The sequence below is a fragment of the Rhinoderma darwinii genome, chromosome 2, assembly GCF_050947455.1.
Source record: "Rhinoderma darwinii isolate aRhiDar2 chromosome 2, aRhiDar2.hap1, whole genome shotgun sequence".
Lineage (NCBI taxonomy): Eukaryota > Metazoa > Chordata > Amphibia > Anura > Rhinodermatidae > Rhinoderma > Rhinoderma darwinii.
The window spans coordinates 51,232,734-51,259,745 of NC_134688.1; the positions used below are offsets into that span (position 1 = coordinate 51,232,734).

At 43.8% G+C, this 27,012-nt stretch overlaps 1 protein-coding gene across 1 annotated transcript in view; it reads left to right on the forward strand.

The window, feature by feature from the left end:
• XPO4 (exportin 4) overlaps positions 1 to 27,012 on the forward strand; it is a 103,199-nt gene that overhangs the window by 20,164 nt on the left and 56,023 nt on the right. The window lies entirely within an intron of this gene.

A 27,012-nucleotide genomic window follows, 5' to 3' on the forward strand; every position in this document is an offset into this window, starting at 1 on the left:
GTGAGTATAAAAAAAAATATATAATAATTATATATATATATATGTGTGTGTGTGTGTGTATATTCCATGCAAACCGGAAGCGTGGTCTAAAGAATCATTCAGTAATTGATCGAGGTTACGTGTACAATTAATTGTGATTGTGATTTAGGTTGTGATCGCCCAGCCCTACTCATTCCCGATCACTGCCTTAACCCCTTAACGACCAAGGACGAAAATGAACGTCATGGTCGGCTGCTAGTTCCCGCACCATGACGTTCATTTTCGTCCGCATTTCAAACTGTCACTCTGTGTAAACACAGAGTGACAGACCCGCGCTGACAGCTGTCCTAGACAGCTGAGACATCAGTCTCGCCGGACAGCGGACCATCGCCGCTGATTTCGGCAGTTAACCCCTTAAGTGCGGCGACTGATTGCCGTCGCCGCATTTTAAGTGGTTTGAAGCACATCGGCAGCCCCCACGAAGTGATCGTGGGGGCTACCGATGCTTGTCACGGCAATCGGAGGTCAGATAATGACCTCCGGGTTGCCATGCACGGAAGCCTCGGAGGAACAGCCTCCGGCCGTTCCTCCTCTGCTTCCTGTCAGTGTGACAGTCACGTCACAATGACAGAGTACATTACACTACGTGTGTAGTGTAATGTACTCTAGCAGCGATCAAAGCTGCAAGACTAAGTGTCCCCTAGTGGGGCAAGTTAAAAAAGTAAAAAAAAAAGTAATAAAAATGTTTTAAAAAAAGTGTAAAAATAAAAGTTAGAAGTTCTATAAACACAAAATGCTTTTTTTCCTATAATAAGTCTTTTATTATAGAAAAAAAATGAACACGTTAAAAAAGTACACATATCTGGTATCACCGCGTTCGTAACGAACCCAACTATAAAACTATAATGTTATTTTTCCCGCACGATGAACACCCCAAAAAAAATAAATAAACTACGACAGAATCGCAATTTTTTGGGTCACCACCGCTCCCTAAATAAAGAATAAAAAGTGATCAAAAAGTCGCATGTACCCGAAAATAGTACCAATAAAAACTTCTATCCGTCACGCAAAAAACAAGCCCTTACACAGCTTTTTTGACTAAAAAATTAAAAAATTATGGCTCTCAGAATATGGTGACACAGAAATTTTTTTTTTTATAAATAAGTCATTTTATTGCGCAAACGCTAAAAAAAAGGACCAAACCTATATACATCTGGTATCGCCGTAATCGTACCAACCCGCAGAATAAAGTAAAAATGTAATTTATAGCGTACGGTGAGCGCCGCAAAAAAAAAACCTAAAAAAACGGTGTCAGAATTCCTGTTTTTTGCTCAGGATTGCAAAAAAATTTAATAAAAAGTGATCAAAAAAAATCGCATGTACCCCAAAATGGTACCAATGAAAACTACAGATTGTCCCGCAACAAATAAGCCCTCACACCGCTCTATTGATGGAAAAATAAAAAAGTTATGGCTCTTGGAAGGCGGGGAGTGAAAATCTAAAATATGAAAGCAAAAAATGGATCAGTCCTGAAAGGGTTAATTCATTTCTAATGAAAAAAACGTATGACCCCATGTTGGGTATTTCCGTACTCGGGAGAAATTGCTTTATAAAAAAATGGTTGTTTTTTTCCTCCTTTATCCCTTGTGAAAATGAGAAAATGCAACATTTTAGTGGAAAAAATGTTGATATTAATTTTCGCGCCCTAATTCTAATAAACTCTGCAAAAGACCCGTGGGGTGTAAATAATCACTATACCCCTAGAAAAATTCCTTGAAGGTTTTTCCAAAATGGGGTCACTTTTGGGAGGTTTCCACTGTTTTGGTCCCTCCAGTGCATTGCAAATGCGACATGGCACCGAAAACCATTCCAGCAAAATCATAAATCCAAATGGCGCTCCTTCCCTTCTGAGCCCTGCTGTGGGTCCACACAGCAGTTTATTACCACATATGGGGTATTGTCGTAATCGGGAGACATTGCTTTACAAATGTTGGGGTGCATTTTCTTCGTTATTCCTTGTAAATAATAAAAATTTCTATGTTGTTTCAGAAAAAAAGTACATTTTAATTCTTACAGACTAATTTCAATATATTTAGCGAAAAACCTGTGTGGTCAAAATGCTAACTATACCCCTAGATAAATACCTTAAGGGGTCTAGTTTTCGAAATGGGGTCGTTTATGGGGAGTTTCTATCGTTCTGGCAGCTCAAAGCTTCTCCAAATGTACATTGGGGCCTAAAACATTTTCAAGCAAAATATGAGTCCTGAAAGCCTCCGTGTGTTCCCTTCCTTTGGGGCCCTGCCGTGTGTCCAAACAACGCATTAGGGCCACAATGTGGGTATTTTTGGAAACAGGAGAAAGAGGGTGATAGATTTTGGGGTGTGTTTCTTCATTTTCATGGTCGCTTTACAAAGAAATCGGTCTTCAAACAAATACTTTTATGAAAAAACTGAAATTATTTTTTTCACCTGATATGCATTACATTTAGCAAAGAACTGTGGGGTCAAAATAATTACTATACCCCTAAATAAATACCTTATGGGGTCTAGTTTTCTAAATGGGGTCGTTTATGGGGAGTTTCTATCGTTCTGGCAGCTCAAAGCCTCTCCAAATGTACAGTGGGGCCTAAAACATTTTCAAGCAAAATATGAGTCCTGAAAGCCTCCGGGTGCTCCCTTCCTTTTGGGTCCTGCCGTGTGTCCAGGCAGCGCATTAGGGCCACAATGTTGGTATTTTTGAAAACAGGAGAAACAGGGTGATAGATTTTGTGGTGTGTTTCTTCATTCTCATGGTCGCTTTACAAAGAAATTGGTCTTCAAACTGATACTTTTATGAAAAAAAGTGAAATTTTATTTTTTTTCACCTGCTATGTATTAAATTTAGCAAAAAACTGTGGTGTCAAAATACTTACTATACCCTTAGGTAAATACCTTAAAGGGAATGTGTTGCCAGAAAAACATGTTTTTTTTAAAAAAATTAAACATTTAGTGTGGGGGTGATTAAACATTGTTCAAATTTTTTTAATTTTTTTGCACGAGTCCAGGAAATATTATAAATTATTTCTAATTTATAATACTACCCATTTTTGGTCACTAGATGGAGCTGTTCCCAAAATTGCAGCATTGCAACATTGGGTTAAAAGCCCTCGCTCTAGTGAGCTCTCAGCATCCCCCCCTCCTTTATCCTGGCTAGTGCCGGGATAAACGAGGGGTTTGAAAGGTTTAACCTCCTACACTGTGTGTCGCCATTTTTTGAGGTAACCCACAGTGTAGTAGGTTTACATACAGTAGTAAACACACACAAACACGAACATACATTGAAATCTCTTACCTGCTCCTGCCGCCGCGGCTCCCTCCGGCCCGTCCGCTCCGTTTGCTGCCGCTGGTGCAAGTGCACAAATCCGGAAGCCGCGACCGGAAGTAGTAATATTACTGTCCGGCCGCGACTTCCGGTCCACAGGAAAATGGCGCCGGACGGCGCCAATTTCGAATAGGACTGTGTGGGAGCGGCGCATGCGCAGTTCCCACACAGACGCCGTACACTGCAGTCAATGGGACGGGAGCCGTTCGCAGTCCCTATGGGACTGTGGCTGCCGTATTCCATGTCTGTATGTGTCGTTAATCGACACACACAGAAATGGAACAAAAAATGGCAGCCCCCATAGGGAAGAAAAAGTGTAAAAATAAGAAAAAGTAAAACACAAACACACAAATGAATATAAACGTTTTTAATAAAGTACTAACATCTTTAACATATAAAAAAATAATTTGTGATGACACTGTTCCTTTAAGGGGTCTAGTTTTCTAAATGGGGTCATTTGTGGGGGTTTCCACCATTCTGACACCTATGAGCCTCTGAAAATCTGGCTTGGTGCAGGAAAACAAAATGTACTTCAAAATGTATAAAATTATTATTCAATTTGTAAGTCCTCTAAATTGCTGAAAATTAATTTTATTTTTTCAAAAGTGCTGCCAAAATGGAGTAAAGAGATAGAAATATATATTTAATTAAAAAAATTGTACAGTATGTATGTACAAATGTGACATATTGCAGTTAAAAATAGGGAAAAATGATAATTTTTACAAAATTTCTTCCATTTTTCTATTTTTTAATTAATTTCCGCAAATCGTATCAGTCTACTTTTACCACTAAAATAAAGTACAACATGTGACGAAAAAACAATGTCAGAATTACTTGGATATTCAAAACTTTCACAGAGTTATTCTCTGATAAAGTCAGACATACCAGATTTGACAAATCTGGCTTGGTCATTAAGGTACAAACATGCCCGGTCATTAAGGGGTTAAACCGGGCCACAGTCTGTTTAGGGTGAGCTCATTCATCGGCTGATCTGCAAGTCTTTGTGGCAAATAAAATGGTCTCCAGTCTGCAGCATATCTTTGTGTAAACGGGAAGATGTGCTGCCAACATGATCGAAATGTGTGGGGACGAACGATCCTAGTAACGAACGCTCGTACCCATACAAAACCGAGCATTGCTCCTTATGAAAGGAGCAACGAGTGCCGTTCAACGAGCTGTCTAGTCGATTGGCGCTCGTTTTCATGGCCTATATCTGGCCAAGTACAAGGACCTTTTAAATTTATGTACTCCACACCGATAACACATGCTGATAAGTCTACTTAAAGGGAACCTCCCACATCAAACCTGCTGTCTCATCTGCGAGCAGCACTTTCTAGAGCAGGAGGAGGAACATTACAGATTGATATATATTTTTGTAGGAAAAGGTTCAGGATAACCTGTAATTTATTGATCTAAATAGCTCACCGTGGGCTAAAGAGTCCAGTGGGCGGTCCTACTCAGGGGCAGCTATTTCTGTATGCACACTAATGCAGGGAAGGCTTACAATCCATGGTTGGGACCACCTACCAGACTTTTTAGCCCACAGTGAGCAGGGCTTTATATAAATAAAATACAAGTTATCCTGAAACTTTTCTTACTACACTATATATCGCTCTGCTCCGCTCCTCCAGCTCTACGTCCTACTGCCTGCACAATGGACCGCGTGCTCCACGTGACCGGTTCCCTTGGTAAAGAAGAAATTATCTTCCTGCATGTCATAAAGTGCAAATCTACACGGTTTAAACTTGGACTTTGTGTCAGTCTGAGGGTTCTGTAAAGCGCTGCAGCCCCTTTTGTTCTGAAAATTGGAGGTTGTCCGAGTTTGTGGATTTTACTAATCCTCACGGACATCGCTTTTTACTCCTAAAAATGTCATAGTTAGATCACTTACCAAGCAGGTCTTTGCGGCCGACTGTGAAGGACTACTCAATGAAATGGGCTGCTGTCAGGGGACGCTGCGGTAGGTCACTGGAAGGAATATTGTTGTATTACATGATGCCCATTCAAATGAATGTGTGACCATGTAATACATAGCGGCGCTTACGGCAGAAGCGTCTCTTAGTAAGAGCTCTCCACTCATGCCAATAGAAGTAGAAGAGTACCTAGCAGGGGTCACCCCCCCCCCCCCAGTTCCCCTGTCCCCCCTCCCATTTCATTGCCCATATCCTTTTGAGAGAGGCTTGGGTAATGAAAATAACTATTCCATAAAAAAAATTGAGGGGAGATGGAGAGAGGGATGCGTTGGTTATTGACGGACTCCAAGTGATACAGGTGTATGATGTGTATAAAGCAGTGAGATATTTTATGCCAAAGTGCTGGGTTTATGACATCAAAAGCTGTTTATTTGTATCACTTAAAAGATTATGCCATGGTTTACCTACAAGTGGAAAATGTATTTTACATTTTTTTCCGGGCCATGGTTACATTATATTTTTGGATGTGTATTTATAGGCTGTGGTTAGTTTCCACTCTTCGGACTCTTTCCACCAGCAGATACTTGGTGTCGTTGACTTCTCCAGAGTGACCCTTTGCAGCAATCCCCCATATTACAGGATCATGCTGTTTTTTTGTTTTTTTTTTAAACATAATTTTTATTGACATTTTTTCACTTTTTTTACAGAAATTTCACAGAAAAATTGCGTCACAATTTGAATCTCGCATACTTGCGAATATAACTAAAATAACATAACACAACATAACACATACTCATGGCATATCACTTTGCATCTGTCCAGTGACTAAAAACGCTAACAACCTGACTCCCCCTATACCCGAACACAACCCAAGCCATCAGATAATATCTCCGTCCCATCCATTCCCCTTCTATTATCTAGGCTCCATTTGTAAGCCTCCTAATGTGCCTGCCAGAAATTGCGTATGATACCACGCTGTGTGTCTAAAGGGCGCAACAATTTCCACCACCTCAGTCGCTGTGCATTGCGTTTCTATAAATATTTGCCATTTAGCAAATAACTTCTTGGTTCCCGTTTCCTTCCTTCTTTCTACCTCCACCCGTTCGAGAGCCAGTAATTGTTTAAAGCGAGTCACGATCATGTCGAGACCCGGTGTATCCGCTTCCAGCCATTTACACAGAAGGCACCTCAAGGCCACCAGCAAAATTGTGTGCACCAAGGGGAGCGGAGATCTCGTTCCTCGAGCCCCCTCTTCCTCTGGTGGTCGCGCCTCATGGAACAGCAGCGCTTGAGGCGTCATCGGAAGTTTCGCCTTCCAATGATCCACAATATATCTGCGTACCATCTCCCAGTATCGTTCAGTCTGAGCACAGCTCCATACTCCGTGCCACAAATTTGTCAGGGGTGTGTTGCATTTGGGACAGCTCGTAATGCGATCTGGGAAGGACTGCGAAGGTAAAATATTAAAGCCATATATGGCCGAATGTATTAGTTTAAAATAGGTTTCCCTCCGGCTCTCGTTCACTATCACCTTCCGTACCGTCTCCCAACCCTCCAATATGGTCTCTCCTATCGCCGGATCTTGCGTCCATCGTTCCCATATTTTGAACATAGCCCGTGGGCGCGGGCGGACAAAATAATCCCCGAGTGCACTATACAGCCTCTAGATAGTCGCCCGAAGAACCGTTGGGCCTATGACCTCATCCAGAGTATGAGTGGTGGCTTCCTTATTCAAATCTCTGAGCCTAGAGGTACAGAACGACCGCACCTGGAAAACTTGTATGAAATCAGCATTAACATTAACATTGCCCTCTAATGGATTGAGTTTAGCTTTAATTTCCGACCCTGTTAACCATCTCCTTTCCTCTTTATGCATAAGATCCCCTGCGTTACTAATACCTACTCCCCCCCCCCCCCCCAAGAGGCAAATCTATTCCTACTCTCTACTCCCGGACGGAATTCCGGGTGTCCCCACAGCGGCATGTGTTTGGAGAGCAGGTGAGGCAAGCCAAAACATTTACGAACCGCTTTCCAGGCCAGGACTGTATCTCTCAGGACAATGGAGGTTTTGAGATGGCACGGAAGGGAGGCCACTTTACACTGCAATAACGCTTTTAAGTTCCAGGGTGAGGCATACTCCCCTTCCAGCTCTAAGTTGGAATAATGGCTTGTTTCATGGAGCCAATCCACTGCATGACGAAAGAGGCATACCACATTGTATCCACCAATATTGGGAAACTTCAGTCCCCCCTCCTGCTTGCCCATCATGAGTTTAGTAAGTGCAATACGAGGCCTCTTTCCTGCCCATACAAATTTTGTGAATGCGGAGTTCAGTTTGGAGACATCCCCATGCTTCAAGAGCGGGAGCGTTTGAAAGGGATATAACAGTCTGGGGAAACTAACCATCTTGATTAGGTGGCACCTCCCCAGCAGGGATAGGGGTAACTGGCACCATCTGGCGAGTTCCGCCTGTATTTTTTTAAACAGCGGTGGATAATTCAGACCATACAGGGTTTCAGGCCCCTTCCCTATCTTAATGCCTAGATAAGTTATGCATTGTTTCACCGGGGACAGTCCGCATCCCAAGGACTGCCAAAATGCCCCGGGTAACGGTTTGCCCAACTCCAGCAGTTCACTTTTAGCCATATTGATTTTGTACCCCGAGCATTGCCCAAAGTCCTGCAAAAAATGAAAGACCGGCATTAAGTGTTCTTGGGGATTTGACATAAACAGTATAACATCGTCAGCAAACAAGGCTAACTTAACTGCCCGAGATCCCACCTGGATACCTTTTAAATACTGCGGACTCTTCCAGAAATCTAGCCATAGGTTCCAGTGCTAGATTAAATAAAAGTGGCGACAAGGGACATCCCTGCCGGGTTCCTTTATGCAATTGGAAGGGAGCCGATAAAAACCCTGAGGAGTAGACGCGCGCTTGGGGATTATTATAGACCCCTTTCAAAAAGATCCGAAAGGCTCCCTGGACCATCGTCTTACCAGCACCATCCCCAGCCATTCCCATGTATGTTATCAAAAGCTTTCTCTGCATCTAGCGCCAAGAGTGCCGGTCGGGCCCATGGCTGAGGATCGTGCCTTACTGTTTCTAGGACCGTCAATACCTTACGCAGATTAGTCACTGCCGCCCTACCCTTTACAAACCCCACCTGAGATTTCCCCACCAATGCTGGCAAAAATATGGCCAAGCGGTTAGCTAAGATTTTTGTAAGTAGCTTCTGGTCTTGATCTATCAATGAGATCGGGCGATATGACCCCGGGTCAAGAGGATCTTTCCCCTTCTTGGGCAGCACCTTTATATGCGCTATTTTGGCCTCCGCTGGGAAAGTACTGGTCTTTAGTAAAATATTATAATACTCCACTAAAGTGGGGCTGACTTCCTCTCTTAGTGACTTATAAAATTCTCCCGTGAACCCATCCGGCCCCGGGGCCTTTCCGTTATGTAGGGCCCTGATTGTGCTCGTGAGCTCCTCCACCGTGATTTCTGCGCTCAGCAGATCGTTCCTCTCCTGCGTGAGCCCCGGTAACTTTACCTTCTCCAAGAATTCCCTACCTTTTTGAGGGTCAATGCGCGTGTCCGAATAAAGGGCTTGATAATACGTACGCAGAATAGTGTTAATTTTTTCCGGATCCGCTGTAGGGATTCCGTCGGTGTCTCTAAGGGATACAATGTGCGACGGTGAATACCTCCCCTTCGCCAGGCGTGCTAATAATTTGCCCGCTTTGTTGCCAAAGCGCATAAGGTCAGCATCAAATTGAGACCGATAGATGCTTTCTCTTTTATCTAGCCATTGATCAAATTGTCGCTTGGCTGCACTCCATGCCTCCCCCAGAGACGCCGACGGCTGTTGTAAAAATGCCGTATATGCACACCTTAATCGCTCGCTTGCCGTCTTGTACCCCTCAGTGGTCTTACGTTTCAGATTGGCCATAAATTGTATAATTTTCCCGCGAATTACCGCTTTTGCTGTACGCCAATACAACGACGGGTCCGTACGGTGTGTCGCATTATCCCCTTCAAATTCTGCCCACCATCCCCTTAGTTTTTGTAAAAAGTCTTCGTCCGTCGCCAGAAATGAGGGAAACTTCCATATAAAATCCATTCCCTTAGCTACTGTGTCAGCCAGAGTAATGGTAATCGGGGAGTGGTCAGAGATGACGAGATCCTCTATGGTCGCGTCACGCAATCTGCGGGAACAAGCTTCGTTCACCAGTAAGTAATCAATACGCGACCACGATTGATGCACGTGCGAAAAGTGAGTATACTCCCTAGCATCAGGATGTAAACTCCTCCAAGCATCCGCAAGGGCAGTGTGTCTTAAAAAGTCCGGCAAGATCCTATCCCTCTGTTTCTGCGAAGCAGCCCCTACACTTCTATCTTCCCTAGAGGACCTTACAGTATTAAAGTCTCCCCCTAATATCAATAATTTAGTGCGATCCTGCTGGAGTTGGGCTTCCAATTGGTCAAAAAAAAAACCTGTGCTGGCCGCATTTGGCCCATAGACATTATGGATACTAATAGTTTCCCCTGCATGTTCCACCACTAGATGGACCCAACGACCCTCATCATCACGTTCCTGGAACACCAATGTGAAAGCAAAATTTTTATGTATCAATATTATAACTCCCGCCTTGCCAGCTCTTGCCGGCGAGCCAAAAACGTGGCCCACCCAGAATTTTTGTAGATATTTAAATTCTAACTCGGTAAGGTGAGTTTCCTTTAACAGGGCTACATCTGGATGCAATCTCTTCATATGTCGCAAGAGTTTGGTCCGTTTCTGTGGGGATCTGAGCCCCTTAACATTCCATGAGATGTTATTGGACTATGTCTAAGATGAGCTAAGGTGTCAAAAAGCCGTGATCGGTTCGGGGAGTCGGATCCATCTTTCCCTAATCGCCATGTATAAACATGGCCAGAACACGGCGTATCAAACAAAGCCAAACTCCAACTCAAAGCCAACAGACCTTGTTGAAAAGGAATATAAAAAACGCCTGTGCCAAGGGCGGTCACCCCCCTAGTACACATTGGCAAAGGAGACTTCACTTTTTTCTGTTGTGCACTAACACGTCCCTCCCTCCCAGACCTGCGCAGCCGAGATTACAAATCACTTATCGTGATCAAGCTGCACCAGCCCTTCGCCGACCAACCATTTCTTGCAGCCGATACTCGGTCTTCTATCAAAGGGTCACGCCCTTCAGCTGCCGCTCAGATTACCACGCGCCATATCGACCTGAACACTGCTTCACTTCAACGTTGCCCCAAACAGCTACCCAAATAAACCCCTTCAGAAGAGAACCGGCCTTGTGAAACTCTCAGAGTATCCCACCAGTGAGCGTGCTTAGAACAGGCCCTAACTCTGATTCCAACCCCGTGCAATGTGAATACAACATTATATCCGTATGCATACATTTTGATCTGAGGACATTTGACAACAGACTAAAATGCTGTAGTAATAGAGAAACATATGCAATCAAGCATTATCTGCAATAACTGGCAACTTATCTGCTCAAGATCGGATCGGAACCTGCATGTGGTCTACAGCGTCCTCAGAACCTTCTCTCTAAGACATAAAGGTCCTAAAAAAAACTTCGCTCTTCAATCGGGAGACGTGGACCTGGTGCGGTCCCGTGGCCGTCTCTGCGGTTTCAGAGAATCCCCTCTGTTCCTGGATCTTCCTCCGCGTTCTCTTCCGGGCGTGGGTAGTAAAGCTTCTGCCCAGGTTCTCTCCATATCCAAGCGACTCCTTCCGACTTCTCTTTGCTTGCGACGTTGGCTGTGTTCTGGATTGCGTTGCTCCTCATGCGGGGAGCGGCTTCCACATAGCTCTGCCCGCGCGTCCTCCGCCTCTTTTGCTGTAGTGAATGTCATGGTCCGGCCGTTCGCTTGAAACACCCGCAAGATGGCTGGATATTGCAGATTAAAACGTACTTTCGCTTGGAACAGCTCGGTACAAATCTTGCTGAAGGATCGCCTGCGTTTCGCGACCTCCGTAGAATAGTCCTCAAAGTAGCACTCTCATGCCCATTATCTCCAAGGGCCTAGATCTGCTGCGATATGCCTTCATCATTGCCACCTTGTCATTGTAATCCAACAATTTAAAGATGACTTGTCTGGGGCGATACGAACTGCTACTGTTGTCTGCTGCTGGAAGATTTCTAGGGTCTGGCCCCACCCTGTGCGCCCTTTCTACCCGACATGGACGCTGGAGGCCCAATGCTGCTGGCAATGATCTCTCACAAAGACGCTGTAACTCAGAAGGGACCACCGCTTCTTTCAAGCCCACAATTCGCAGGTTGCTCCTCCTGGAGCGATTTTTCCAGATTCTCTACTTTGTCTCCCAACTGCGTGGTATTAGACACCACCGTTTTAAGTTTGGATTGCAGGCGTTCATTTTCATCCTCTAGCAGAGTTACCCGTTGCTCTAATTCATTAGTCCTGGACGTTACTTGTGCCAGATCCGCATGCATGTGGGTAAGAGACGCTTGCACCGTTTTTTCCAGCGCTTTTTGCAGGTCAGGAGCTATCCGCTTAGCCATTTCATGGGCTAGTGCTATATAATCCACAGGTGCTGGTTGCAAAGAGGCTATGCGCTCTGCCTGGCTTGATACCGGGGACATGGGCTGGGGCTGCAGCAGTTCCTCATCCTGTGAATACAGCGTGGGAGTAGTGGCGGGAAACGCCGCCATCTTACCTCCCCTGTCCACACCCGCGGCTCGATCCTCCATGGCTGGCTTGTGTGCGCTCCGGAGGAGATATCGTTCCATATACCCCTGGGTACGTTCCTGTGCGAAGGGCCGGTGTCACTGAGCTGTTTTTCGCCACCTAAATGACTTTTGCACGTGAGCAGGCTAGTCTGGAGCGGGAGCTCAGTCACACGCGTCCTGCATCGACAGCGCCGGAACCGGAAGTCGGATCATGCTGTTTTAGTGTAAGGGACTCCTTCCAGGATCTGGCTTGTTTAAGGTCCGGCTTCATTACAGAGGGGTCAGGGAATAGGCTATGTTGTCTGTGGTATGTAAGTTGATGAGAAGAATAATCACCCTGATGTTCTTTGACTGTAATTCAAAACTGCTGTTCGCTTTTAAAGAGAGAAACCGCCGATTTTTGATTCATTTTGACAATACATTTTTGACTCGCGTTGTTCACTGTAATGAGGCACTCGGTTTAACATATACTAGTTTATCACAATACAAGTAGAGAGAAAAAAAAGCTGCAAGGGCTTGAGAAAGCGTTGTACGCGAAACGTCTGTTGCCTGGCACGGTCTTGGTCTCCCCGCCCCACACCTTTTTAGAAGCATTTAAGAATGTTCTACATCAGACCGGGTGAGTGCGGCTTTTTTCTCTCTACTTGCATTGTGTTACATGTGGTCTTACTTGCGAAGCCCTTCACCTCCCTAGACTTAAACCCCAGCCCCTGTTGCGCCTCCGTGGGCAGTGAACTGCCGAATGTCCAGAAAGACTACTGGCCCCAGCAGTGCCGATTGATTCTCTTGTACTTAAGCATATACTCATTTATTACTGCAGGCTTTATTAAAGGGATATTCTAGTGTCAAACATTTTATGGCATTTTTATTTGGCGAAGCAAAGCGACCACCAGTGGCCACAGTGACGCTGAAGAGGCGGCTGTGTTTGCATCTCTTCATTGTAGTCGGAGAGCTATGCTGGCTCTGCTCTTTCCATAACTCCCATAGCCCTCAATGGAAGCCGATGCAACAATCGGCCGCTTTGCGTAGAGATCTTGTCAGGTGAGAATTCTCATGTGATAATTCACTGTATTTTAACGATATATATTGTGCTCCCAAAAATATGAACATTTGAAAATTCACTGAAGTGATAAATGAGTAAAATGTATCATTTTTATTTCATAGATATCTAAAAACAGGGGTACAATCACCACTGTGAAAAGCCCAACCGTGTATTTAAAAACGTATTAAACACAATACTCCCAGTCCTAGTTCGTTTGCGAACCCTTTGTGACTGGGTATGTAAACAGAGATATCAAAATATGGAATCAGCGTATAACATTGGTAAAGCAGTGGTTTGGACCCTCGTTCACACAGGAGCCTGCGTTAACCGCACCAGATTCTCCCAATGTACAGATGCACAACAATGCCACTGCCCCCTACGCAAAATTCCCTCACTTCACCCGACCCTACGTGTTTCTATACTTATCATCAGGGGTCTGTCAGTCTGGCCAGGATGCCAGCGATATATCTTCAGCAGCAGATATTCTACTGCACAACACGGAAGCATGCACGCATAGATGCCGCTGACAGACCCCTGATGATAAGTATAGAAACGCGTAGGGTCGGGTGAAGTGAGGGAATTTTGCGTAGGGGGCAGTGGCATTGTTGTGCATCTGTACATTGGGAGAATCTGGTGCGGTTAACGCAGGCTCCTGTGTGAACGAGGGTCCAAACCACTGCTTTACCAATGTTATACGCTGATTCCATATTTTGATATCTCTGTTTACATACCCAGTCACAAAGGGTTCGCAAACGAACTAGGACTGGGAGTATTGTGTTTAATACGTTTTTAAATACACGGTTGGGCTTTTCACAGTGGTGATTGTACCCCTGTTTTTAGATAGCTATGAAATAAAAATTATACATTTTACTCATTTGAGAATTCTCATGTGAAAGGGTTTTTACATCTGCACAAAAGGGAATGGAATAAATGATCACACTTTGAATTATGTCTTCATCAGAGGCTGGGCAAAATTGGCAACGTGGCAACTCAGCCCTGTAGCCAGATACTTGCTCGCATTGCTGCGTACAGAGAGCTGAACTGCCACTGACCGTATTCAGCTTCTGTCCTCCGGCATCATACAGTGCCTGTCAAGCTGTGATCTTTATGCGTCAACCGGTTTGCTGCCTGTTACATCCATGTGCCCACCTCGAGGGCACCTTGTGTGTGCTGGCACATTAACAAAGTAGCTGGTATGGGGGTATATTCACTGGTGTGGAGGAACTAAGAGACACTAAATAAAGTAACTAGGGTGGAGCCTTAAAGGAACACTAAACCTATAAATGAATGATAAAAGTAAACCGGAGAAAAGCTTGCTTACACTGTTTGTCCGTCTACATGATCTTCTGCATGTTCCTAAAACCAACTGTCCTGTAGAAATCCTGCAGAGAATACAGGGGTTAGCTTCCTGCTGATCTCGAACGTTTTGGACTGGTGAACAGCTGAGGTGGTGGGCTTTAGAAAAGTAGCGGGACTTAACAATGTGGGGCTTGCTGCAGACAGGACATAGAGGGGAGGCTCCTGCTCCAGCCAGTTGACTTATGCCCTCTTCCCATGGCATTTTGGCCTTCCGTTGGAAGCATACATCAGAAAGACTCCTCATGTATACCTCCTAAGGAAGGCTGCAATGTATCCCACTGTATGGCATACGTTATTTTTAATTCTGCATATATTTATTGTCCATGTGTTTTTAATAACTTACTGTTTTGTATGTTTAGTGTTCCTTTTAATTACTTTAACCCCTTAAGGACGCAGCCTAGTTTGGGCCTTAAGGCTCAGAGCCCATTTTTCAAATCTGACATATTTCACTTTATGTGGTAATAACGTCGGAATGCTTAAACCTATCCAAGCGATTCTGAGATTGTTTTCTCGTGACACATTGGGCTTCATGTTCGTGGTAAAATTTGGTCGATATATTCAGTCTTTATTTGAGAAAAATTGCAAAATTTAGAGAAAATTTAGAAAAAATAGAATTTTTCAGAATTTAAATGCATCTGCTTGAAAAACAGACGGTTATACCACCCAAAATAGTTACTAGTTCACATTTCCCATATGTCTACTTTAGATTGGCATCGTTTTTTGAACATTATTTTATTTTTCTTGGACGTTACAAGGCTTAGAACATAAACAGCAATTTCTCATATTTTTAAGAAAATTTCAAAAGCCTTTTTTTTAAGGTACCTGTTCAGTTCTGAAGTGGCTTTGAGGGGCCTATGTATTAGAAACCGCCATAAAGCACCCCATTTTAAAAACTAGACCCCTCAAAGTATTCAAAACAGCATTTAGAAAGTTTTTTAACCCTTCAGGCATTTCACAGGAATTAAAGCAAAGTGGAGGTGAAATTTGCAAATTTCGTTTTTCTTTCTGAATTTCAATTTTATTCTATTTTTTTTCTGTAACAAAGAAGGTTTTACCAGAGAAACACAACTAAATATGTATTGTCCAGATTCTGCAGTTTTTAGAAATGTTCCACATGTGGCCCTACTGCGCTCGTGGACTAAAACACAAGCCCCAGAAGCAAAGAAGCACCTAGTGCATTTTGGTGGTGCTTTTTTATTAGCATATATTTTAGGCAGCATGCCAGGTTTGGAGAGGTGTTGAGGTGCCAAAACAGTAGGAATCCCCCAAAACTGACCCCATTTTGGAAACTGCACCCCTCAAGGAATTAATTTATGGTTATTGTTACCATTTTGACTCCGTAGTTTTTTCACAGCACGTATTTGAATTGGGCTGTGAAATTAAAAGAATGACAATTTTTCCAATAAGATGTCATTTTTTATCAGAATTTCTTATTTTCACAGGGAACAAAATGCCCCATTTTGTTGCCCAATTTGTCCTGAGTGCGGCAATACCCCATTTGTGGTGATAAACTGCTGTTTGGGCCCATGGGAGGGCTCAGAAGGAAAGGAGCGCTATGTGTTCTTAGGAGTCCAGATTTTGCTGGATTGGTTTTCGGGTGCCATGTCGCATTTGCAGAGCCCCAGAGGTATCAAAGCAATGGAAACCCACCAAAAGTTCCCCCATTTTGGAAACAAAACCCCTCAAGGAATTTATTTATGGGTGTTGTGACCATTTAGACCCCACAGTTTTTTCACAGAACTTATTTGAATTGGGCTGTGAATTTAAAAAAAAAAACTTTTTTCCAATAAGATGTAGTTTTGGCTCAAAATTTCTTATTTTCACAACGAATAAAATACCCCATTTTGTTGCCCAATTTGTCCTGAGTGCGGCAATACCCCATTTGTGGTGATAAACTGCCGTTTGGGCCCATGGGAGGCCTCAGAAGGAAAGGAGCGCTATGTGTTCTTTGGAGCCCAGATTTTGCTGGATTGGTTTTCGGGTGCCATGTCGCATTTGCAGAGCCCCAAAGGTATCAAAGCAATGGAAACCCACCAGAAGTCACCCCATTTTGGAAACTACACCCCTCAAAGAATTTATTTATGGGTGTTGTGACCATTTAGACCCCACAGTTTTTTCACAGAATTTATTTGAATTGGGCTGTGAATTCAAAAAAATTTAATTTTTTCCAATAAGAGGTAGTTTTGGCTCAAAATTTCTTATTTTCACAAGGAATAAAATACCGCATTTTGTTGCCCAATTTGTCCTGAGTGTGGAAATACCCTATTTGTGGTGATAAACTGCCGTTTGGGCCCATGGGAGGGCTCAGAAGGAAAGGACCACCATGTGGCCTACTGGGAATTTTCTGGTGCTAAGTCGTGTGTGCAGAAGCCCCTGAGGTATCAGTACAGTTGAAACCCCCGAGAAGTGACCCCGTTTTAAAAACGACACCCCTTAAGGAATTCATCTAGAGGTGTAGTGAGCATTTTGACCCCACAGGTATTGTGTAAAAGATAATGCGCAGCAGATGGTGCAGAGTGAGATTTGCAATTTTCTATATATATATGCCATGTCAGTGTCCGATATATTGTGCCCAGCATGTGCCACCGGAGACATACACCCCATAAACTGTAATGTGGGCTCTCCCGGATACGGCAATACCCTACATGTGGCTGTTATTAGCTGCCTGGGCACACGGCAGGACTCAGAAGGAAAGGACCACCATTTGGCCTACTGGAGCTTTTCTGGTGCTAAGTCTTGTACGCAGAAGCCCCTAAGGTACCAGTACAGTTGAAATCCCCAAGAAGTGACCCTGTTTTAAAATCTACACCCCTTAAGGCATTCATCTAGAGGTGTAGGGAGCATTTTGACCCCACAGGTATTGTGTAAAAGATAATGTGCAGCAGTTGGTGCAGAGTGAAATTTGCAATTTTCTATACATATATGCCAATTCAGTGTCCGATATATTGTGCCCAGCATGCGCCACCGGAGATATACACCTCATAAACTGTAATGTTGGCTCTCCCGGGTACGGCAATACCCTACATGTGGCTGTTATCAGCTGCCTGGGCACACAGCAGGGCTCAGAGGGGAAAGATGAGGAGGGGTAAGCTGTGCGAAGTGGATCAGAGCGAGTAAAACTGGGGTAAATTAAAAATAAAGGGATGGATGATAAATTTTAAAACACTCTTTCATACAGAGCTCTGGTTTTTCGGGACACGCGTCACATTGATATATTGTGTCCTTCCTTATCCCCCTCTTATAGCAGACTCTGCACCTCTTTTGACTTTTTCCCTTCTTGCCAGTTTGGGGAACTTCTCCTAAAAAGTGTTGCCCTGGTACGATGCCTGTGGCCCCGCTTCCAGAAGTACTGTAAGGCTTCAGGACTTGATCTGACAAGTCCACCCCTCCCATGTACCTATTGTAGTCCAGGATGCAGTCTGGTTTGGGGGTCTCTGTACTGGTACCTCATACAGGTACATGGGTACTGGTGTGGCATCTCCCTGGTCTTGTACTTGACACACAATATGTTGCTGCTGGATTGTGCCCTGCTCTCACCCCTTCTGAGCGTTTGCCCTGCAGAGTCTTAGGGAGGCCTCTCAGATTTCTTCTAGCAGTGCCGCATGCCGCAGGACTTCTGGAAGCGAGGTACTTGAAGAGTGGGACAAAGGTATAAAAATTATCCAGGTAGAGGTGGTAACCCTGGTCCAGCAGTGGGTGCACCAAATCCCACACAATTTTTGTATTAACTCCCAGTAAGGGGGGGCATTGTGGGGGCTGAATACTGGTGTCCTTCCCTTTATATATCCTAAATTTGTAGGTATACCCTGATGCACTCTCGCAGCTTATACATCTTCACGCCATACCTTGCCCTCTTACCCGGAAGGTACTGGCGGAATTGAAGCCTCCCTTTCAAATGTACCAGGGATTCATCTATAGAAATACACTTCTCGGGGGTGAATGCTGGGAAAACCGGGCACTGAAACGGTCTAATAGGGGTCTCCGTTTATACAAACGGTCAAAACTGGGGTCATCTCGGGGTGGGCACGGCTCTTTATCAGTATAATGTAAGAAGCGAAGGATTGCCTCATTTTTTTTTTTTTTTAGGTTCCAGTTCAGTTCTGAAGTTGCTTTGAGGGGCCCATATATTAGACACCCCTATCAAACACCCCATTTCAGAAACTAGACCCCTCAAAGTATTCACAACAGCATTTAAAAAGTTTATTAACCCTTTAGGTGTTTCACAGGAATTTAGAGCAAAGTAGAGGTGACATTTAATTAATTTAATTTAATTTATTAGGCACCATGTCAGGTTTGAAGAGGTCTTGTGGTGCTAAAACAGTGGAAACCCCCCAAAAGTGACCCCTTTTTGGAAACTAGAGACCTTGAGGAATCCATTGTAGTTTTCTTGGGGTGCATGCGACTTTTTGATCAGTTTTTATTCTATTTTTAGGTGGCGTGGTGACTAAAAAACAGCAATTCTACTATTGTTTTTTATTCTATTTTTTTTTAGAGCGTTCACCGTGCGCTATAAATGACATATTCACTTTATTCTGCGTGGCGATACGATTACGGCGATACCAGATGTTTATAGTTTTTTTTAATGTCTTATGGCGTTTGCACAATAAAATACGTTTTGTAATAAATCACTCACTTTTGGTGTTACCTTATTCTAAGAGCCAGAACGTTTTTATTTTTCCATCAGGAAAGTCGTGCGAGGACTTATTTTTTGCGTAACGAACTGTAGTTTCCATCAGTACCATTTTTCGGTTCATGCGACTTTTTGATCTCTTTTTATTCCATTTTTTGGGAGGTGAAGTGACCAAACAATTGTGATTGTGGTACGGTTTATTATGATTTTCTCTTACGGCGTTCACCGCGCGGGATAAATAATGACATCTTTTTGTAGTTCAGGTCGTTACGGACGCGGCGATACCAATTATGTATAGTTTATTTGTTTATTTATATATTTTTATTAATAATAAAGAACTGATAAGGGAAAAAGGGGGACTTTTACTTTTATTACTTTTAAATCTTTTATTTTCTTATTTTTACACAACTTTTTTTTACTTTTTCACACTTTTTTTACTTTGTCCCACTAGGGGACATGAGGGCAGGAGGCTCTGATCGCTATTCTAATACACTGCACTACATACGTAGTGCAGCGTATTAGAGCTGTCAGCTGTTCGCTGACAGCAAGCATAGTGGGTCCTGACTTTGTCGGGACCCACTAGGCTTCCGTCGATGGCGTAGCCAGAGTCCATTGTTAGGATTCTGGTTGCCATAGTAGCCATCACGGCCCGCTATCGTGTAGCAGGCCGGCGATGACAGCTTAACCCCTAAGAAGCCGCGATCGCTATTGAACGCGGCTTCTAAGGGGTTAATCGGCGGGGACCACCGCGATCGGTCCCTGCACACTAAGCTGTGATAGCCTGCTGTCAGAAACAGCAGGTATCACAGCTCAAGCACGCGCCGGGATTAAATGGCGCCGTGTTTACTCAGGTCAGTAATAGTACTGACCTGAGCGCGAACGTTCTACTTAGCAGGACGTACTATTACTGACCTGAGCGCGAAGGGGTTAAAACTGGCATCATAACCTTGATACTGGATTATCTGAATCTTTTTGTAATATCAAATGTGGTCTGTACAGGCCAGAGACTGTTTTCACTTATTACTAAAAAGGTAAAGTCATGACATTGTCTTGTGATACATCAGAATGCATCAACGAGGACTAATTCATAAATTGTCAATCTGCTAGCATCCCATGGCGTGCCTGTGTTGGTCACATGTGCATTCTGCGCTGCCCTACTTTGCAGGGGGTGGTTGCATTTATCTGGTTTGGATTACAGGCCGCAGTGTGAGGCATATAGTGTTAATTTCCAGCACATTGGAAACTTACATTGGTATAAGGTTCATATTTGAGGCGTGTCGTATGACCCCAGCATGCAATCCACATTCTTTCCGGTTGACATGCAAATACTATTCAAATAGTCCCAGAACAGGTTGAGAAGCCAGAATGTTTATGCACAAATCCAAGGATGTCACGGACTGAGGACTGTGCGAAAAATGACATTTGTACTGGCAGCTGGGAACATCTGCACCCCCCCCCAGACGCTCCGTCATTCAGCTTCAGCAGCTGTAACCAGGACGGCTCTTGGCTTCACTTTTACGCTTTACTGTATATCGGAGTTTCTCCATTTTTTTTTTTAATGTAGAAGGGTTATTGCTTGTTTGCCTGTTTCTGCAACTCCTATAGACTAAGAGAGCTGTGCACTTGTAAGACCACCTCTCCATTTATTCTCTGCTTGAATGCAGTCGGCGTTTTATCTGGCAAAACGGGGGTTTGGAGGACACCTGCTCTCCCCATAGGTAGGGCTCAGAGGTGGGATCATCACCTATCTGATAGAAACTGCAGAAAATACAAATGTATGTGATATTACAGACCGGAGTTCCATATTATTGTTTGACTGTTGGGCTTCCAACACTTCAAACAACTTATTGATATTTACTCCCAATGTCACTGGGCATTCTTAGTTATAGGCTGTGTTCACTACTGTGTTGAAGCCTCCCTTGCGGATTTTGTCAAATTTGCTGGGAAAAATAGGTCTGCATCAGTTTTTTTATTTTATTTTTTTTCTTCAATCAAAATGATGGACAACTTGGCGAAACCCAGCAGACCCCCGTTGTAAGTCAATAAGGTCTGTCTTGCATCAAATCCAGCTATTAGTGGTAAATGGAAACTACAATGCAAATATGTACAGAGACTTTAAAGGGAATCTGTCAGCATTGTTCAGGCCTTAAAACTCCTGACAGCGATGTATGGAGGGGGAGGGCATTGTAGCAATACCTTTTGTATTGGTCATTCAAGTTGCATGACCAAGAAATCTATGATTAACTCTCCCAGCACCGCAGTCTTGGTGCCACTGAGGCGGGTACTTAATGTGGAAGTGCTACTTGGCTCTTCTTGGAGAACGGCACCAGCCCCTCCCCTCTGCTGAGTGAATTTTCTATCGGTTTCCTTATTGGATGCTAGAGCCGTCACTCAGAGCAGAGTGGCACTTTTGACCGCTGCGCCCGAGGAATTGAGGGCCTTTTACACCGGCCGACACTTAGCCGGTGTATCGAGTGCCGATCAACGGGACATTGTTGATCGGAGCTCGTTTGCTCTTGTCACACAGAACTATATGGATGGGGAAGAGCGGACGTTACTCCGATCGCTCGTCCCCATACATTATTATCATGTCGGCAGCGCGTCTCCCTGGGAGGTGTGCTGCCGACCAATGATTCACTTTCTTAAAACTATACGATCAGCAGATGTTTGAGCTTTTGCTCGTTCATCTGCTGATCCCTGCCCTCTTTACATAGGGCAATTATTGGCAACGAGCGTTCCATGAACACTCGTCTGCCCGATAATCGCCCAGTGTAAAACCCCCTTTAAACGTCGGGTTCATGGTCGAGCATTTTGGTCGCTATGACTTTAATGGATAGTGACTGGCTGGAAATAGTGACTATGAACCCCCTCCTCTTGGGATTGGTGAAGGTTACAGAAGGGGCACCTCGATGAGGGATGTTGGTGCCAGGGCGTGCTGGGAGTTGCAGTTTTGCAAGAGCTGGAGAGCTGCAAGGTTGGAGACCACTGCTCTAGCGGATGAATAGTTAAATAAAGCTTGGTAATTGTAAAAAAAAAAACATTTCTTCAACTTTTTAATCTTCCTTTTCTGTTACTCAGAATATTCCAGATTTGTTTGTGGTCATCGAATGGGAACGCTCTTGTTTACAGACCTAATCCTGTTTAGGGTTTGCTACAATTGTATCCAGTCCAGACCATCCTCACGTCGATCTCCTGTTTTTTTTTTAAGTGTGAATTCACATGTAGCAGATTGTTGCAGAAATTTCTGCAACTGAAGGGGTTTTCTCACAAAGGACATTTTATAAATGTATGACTGGGACCCCCCACTGATCACTAGAATGGGGGTCCTAGTTCCCTCCCTCACGGTTTTTCCTCACTACACATTCGAATCAGGTGGCGTTTGAACGGAGCGTCCGTCAAGCATCCGCTCTGCTGTTCCATTCAAAGTTTATGGGACTGACGGAAACAGCCGAGTAAAGTAAATTTCACTTCTCTTTCCTATTACAATATAAATGTTAACATTTCTACTAGTTATTCTACGGTTTGCGCCCCTGGAGTCATCCATTTAGTCTTCACTGAGTTTGTGGCTCCTGTTTTTTATGTTTATACAGAAGCTCATCCCATAACCCATCATATAATAACCTGTGTGGAGAGATGCGGATGTGTGTGGGCAGCAGTATACTTATGTATGTAGTGATTGATGGCTCCACTCTCGCCGATCTGTTCCTATAAAGGAGCAGCTGAGCCGCCTTTGTTAGCGCTAACCTTTTGTGAAGTTTATTTTGGGGAATAATGCTACTGGGCTCGTGCCAGGAGATTATAGAAGACAATCCCTCCCGAGAACAAGAGGAGGCTGCCTGGCCGGAGAATGCTGCTATTGTGTATGAGGTGCTTACATGGATAAATATTCTGCTGTCTTCACTGATTATTGTAATCTCTTCTGCTCCATTAGTTTTCTCATCAGGGGTGTACAGCTTCATACAACATGGTAGAACTGCAAACACATTTGAATAAACATTACCAAACCATTCCCATACATTGCCAAATATCTCCTTAAAATCTGTTTCTAATGAACGTCATTGGACATTTTCCACATGTCTGTGAATAAATAATCTGTGTATAAACACCACATCGTGATGTCTGAACCGGACGATTATACAGACGCGTTTCGCTGCATATGTCTGCCACTCATTGCTTTTGCAGGCAGATACTCCCTGTGTGTCAACCACTTGTTGACTGACCTGTAGTTCTCTATTTCATTTTAAAAAGAGGTTCTTCAGAAGCTGCAGTGTATATCTGTAGAATACCTTAATACATCCTATACTGCAGACTTTTTTTTGTTTTGTTTTGAGGGTAGGCGATGCCCTTCATAGGAAAAACTCTTTAACAAAACTAGTTGTTGTCCCCATACTTGCCATTTACATTCTCTTTAAAGGGGGTGTCCCAGAGGTGGGACCCGCACCTATCTGACATTTATAACGTATCCTGTGGAAATGTCATAAATGTCCCTCATGGGAAAACCCTTTTAAGAAAGGCGATATCCGCCTTTAGCTGAGGCAGTAATCTGTATGCTTTTTGTAAGCAGCGGGTGCCTCGATCGCTCTAGAGCGGTCTCTTTTTCTGGGATGGCGTGTCTATGGTCTGTTCTAGCTCACGCACTTGGTGTATACTGTGCGCCCAGGAGAACTTGGTTTGTCTGCACATAAGCAATCTGCCTCTGCCCCAAGCAGCATCTCCTGCGAAAATTGCAAATTTGGATGCAATCTTCTGATGGTGGAGGCGGATTAAAAAAATAAAATAAAACTTGCTCATTAAGGTTCTGCTTCCTAAATTCTTCAGCCCTTGGTATGTGTCCACAGGTGCCAAGCGTCAGCTACGGCCCTGCTTGGAGGCCTTCCAGGGAGTTCTAGCCTTTGTGGGATATGCCATAAAAACCTATGATCCTTCAGGCTGTGTTCCCACGGGGTGGATACGCTGCGTAAAAATAACGCTGCGCGTCCGACCTGGAACCCGCAGTACATTTCGTCTGAAAAATCTAGTCCGGCCTCCTACGATGAAGTTGCAGGGCTTGTGACGCTGCAGCCTGTGATTGGCTGCAGCGGTCACATGGGATGAAACGTCATCCCTGGAGGCCAGACTGCAGGAAGGAGGAGGGCGTTCTGGGCAAGCAGGATTATTTTTTTTCTTTAGTTGCGATTTTTTTTTTGCGGCGTAAAAGCTGTGATTACGCCGAAAAGGTTGCAACACTTGGCTTTCTTTTGCATTCAAATTGAATTCAATGGGGAAAACCCGCAACTGAAAATCAACAAAAACGCAGCAAAATTGACATGCTTTGGCATGAGATTTTCTTAATCTCATCCACTTTGTTGCTACTGTAAATGCTGCGGAGTTTGTGCACACAATTCCGTTACGGAAATTCCGCAGCGTTTACGCTATGGGGAACCCGGCCTTAATTGCATAAGTTACTTACAGGAACTTAGCAGGGTCTGCAGAACGTCTCTATCAATTGTCATTGAGTTGAAATCTAACATTCAAGTATATGGCGCTGCAGCTTTTTTCCTCTCTCGTGAAACCTGCTGGTGGCTAATCCTCCTCTGTCATAGTCACTAATACCTCTTTAATGAGGGTACAACCGCACATTGCATCTGCTGTTTGAGTGTTCTTGAAAGTAAATGATTCCATTGACCTTTCGTCCCTTAACCCTAATGCTGTTCTTGTTCCACTTGCACTGTTGTCCACTCTGGCTCCCCTGCTGACCTCTACACAGCGGCACGTATGGAGGCAGCTGCTTCTCTGCCGCCCATGTCCTCCTCCATTTAAAGTCCCTTTTAAGAGTTACAAGCGGTTGTATGAAGTGTCTTGCTCTTAATGAATGATCATAGACGATGAAAGATAACTCAGTCGTGTTGGTGAAACACGTGTTTGCTGCCGCGGGTTTATCAGGGCAAAGGCGACTAAAAAGGAAAAATAACACAATGATACTCAATCTTGTAATAAATGTCTAGTGACTTATGGTTTTATTTAATGAAGAAGTCCTCTGTTCATCGGTGCCGCACATTGACTGAGGACGTTCGATATTTATCTCCTTTCACAACTGCGTCAACTCGTGGGTGTCCGTAGCTTTGCTGGGTAAAGTGCCCTCCTTCAGGTCCTGCCATAAGCTTTGTTGGCATATACTTGGCCATTCCAAGATTTCTTAGTCTTCAACCATTGAGTTTTGTGTTGAGGTTTGATGACTTGCTGAAAGTCTCGCGTACAGTTGAGCTTTAGTTCATTGATGGATATTCTCACGTTGTCCTGTAGGTACAATCCAGAGTATGAGAGATCTATCTAAATGTTCTGCCTTCAGTCGTCTTGCACATCCATATAGCTTTTAACAAATAGTAATCGGTTATTTTTGGAGAGTATTGGCTTCACCCTTCTAGTTTTATCATTGGTTGCGTTTATCTGATGGGCTCATGAATACTCCAATAAGCCATTTTTAAGAGCGGCTTAGCAGATCGTTGGAATCGAGTTCTTTTGTGAACTCCAGTGCAACCTCTCCAAAAGACGGCCTCAAAGAGAAGACCAACCCATTGTCCAGACCAGATTTTCAGTTCCACCGTATACTATGCAGACTGCCCAGCTTCTTTTAGAAGACCACTTTTCAAAGCCGTTTTTGGGTGGTTGTCTCGAGCTTTGAGACCAACAAATAATTCTAAAGTTTCACACTTTTTTTTTTTGGTGATATTGGATTCTCTTTTCATTCTGTTACGGAATGTAAGTAGAGCAGAAAACTGGATTTTCTCGCTCCTGTTCTTCCCTACTTTTATACTGTTCTGCTTGTAAATGAAGACATTTTGGGTCAGGCTGGCTTCAGATGTCCATAGTACGGCTTCTTGCAGGAGTCATTTGGAGTAAAAAATTGTTTAGATCTCAATATGGCTCTAAATAGAAGACTCCAAAAGCAAACTGTATTCCAGCCAGGGTTGTGGACTCGGTAGAATTGTACAGATTCCAGCTTCAAAGTTAAAATATCAACTATTTATATATTAATATTACATGCATAGTGTGTTAAATATTTACTCACAGGAATTTAGAAAAGTTCTATTTGTTCAGAAATTGTGTTACAATAAATCTAATTTAAAGCGACCCTCCAATCCTGGGACAATGTTTTAAATATGATGGTGTATATGTAGTAGTAATATCTGATGCCCTCCAGTTGTGCCCCTCTGCTGTGGAACCGTCATTTTAGGGTCCCCTCTCTGCTGTCCCAAAATGGCTGCAGCATTTCTTAGACTACGGGTCTGACAGTCCTGCTGTTCTCCGATTGGCCAGAGCTGCTCATGTGTACAGTTCTGTCCAGTCCGTGAAAAGAGGGAGTGTCTTAGACTCAGGGTGAGAAGCGCTGTGGACATTTTGAGAACACAGAGGGGACCCTAAAACGGTGGATTCAGGGTATAAGGGGGCAACTGGAGGGCACCAGGTAATATTACTCCATATACACAATCACATTTATAATTTTGTCCCGAGATGGGAGGGCCGCTTCAAGTAGCCAGATTATTTGTTAACATGATGGTGATGAAAAGCCTTATGCTACCATTTCCCTAATGTACATTTTTATTTTTTTATTATAATAGTCATGAGCCGTTTATGAAGGAGTCCGTGGAAAAATAGCGTTTGGCTTACCGAATCCGCAGACCTGTGCAGAGAAAATAAATAGATTTTTATAGTTCTATAGGTTTTTATTTTTTCTCTTCTTTGGTCTTAACAGTTGTATAAAAAAAAGCTGAAAAGTGTTATAAACCCACATTTGTAAACCTGACTTTATGCTTCAGTCTTATTTAAAGGGCCACGCTTATAAGTTTGTCATGTAGCCATGAGTGAGCGGACACTCGAGACTTGTCAGGTAATTAGTGCCGTCACGCATCAGACATTGTGCGTCCTGTCATTCGGCTTTCGCTCGTTGCGCTGCTGCTTCTGGTGTTTACAGTTGACATTAACCTCTGAGAAGGTTGACATAGCTGCCATTGTTGTGGACGGGCATTGTC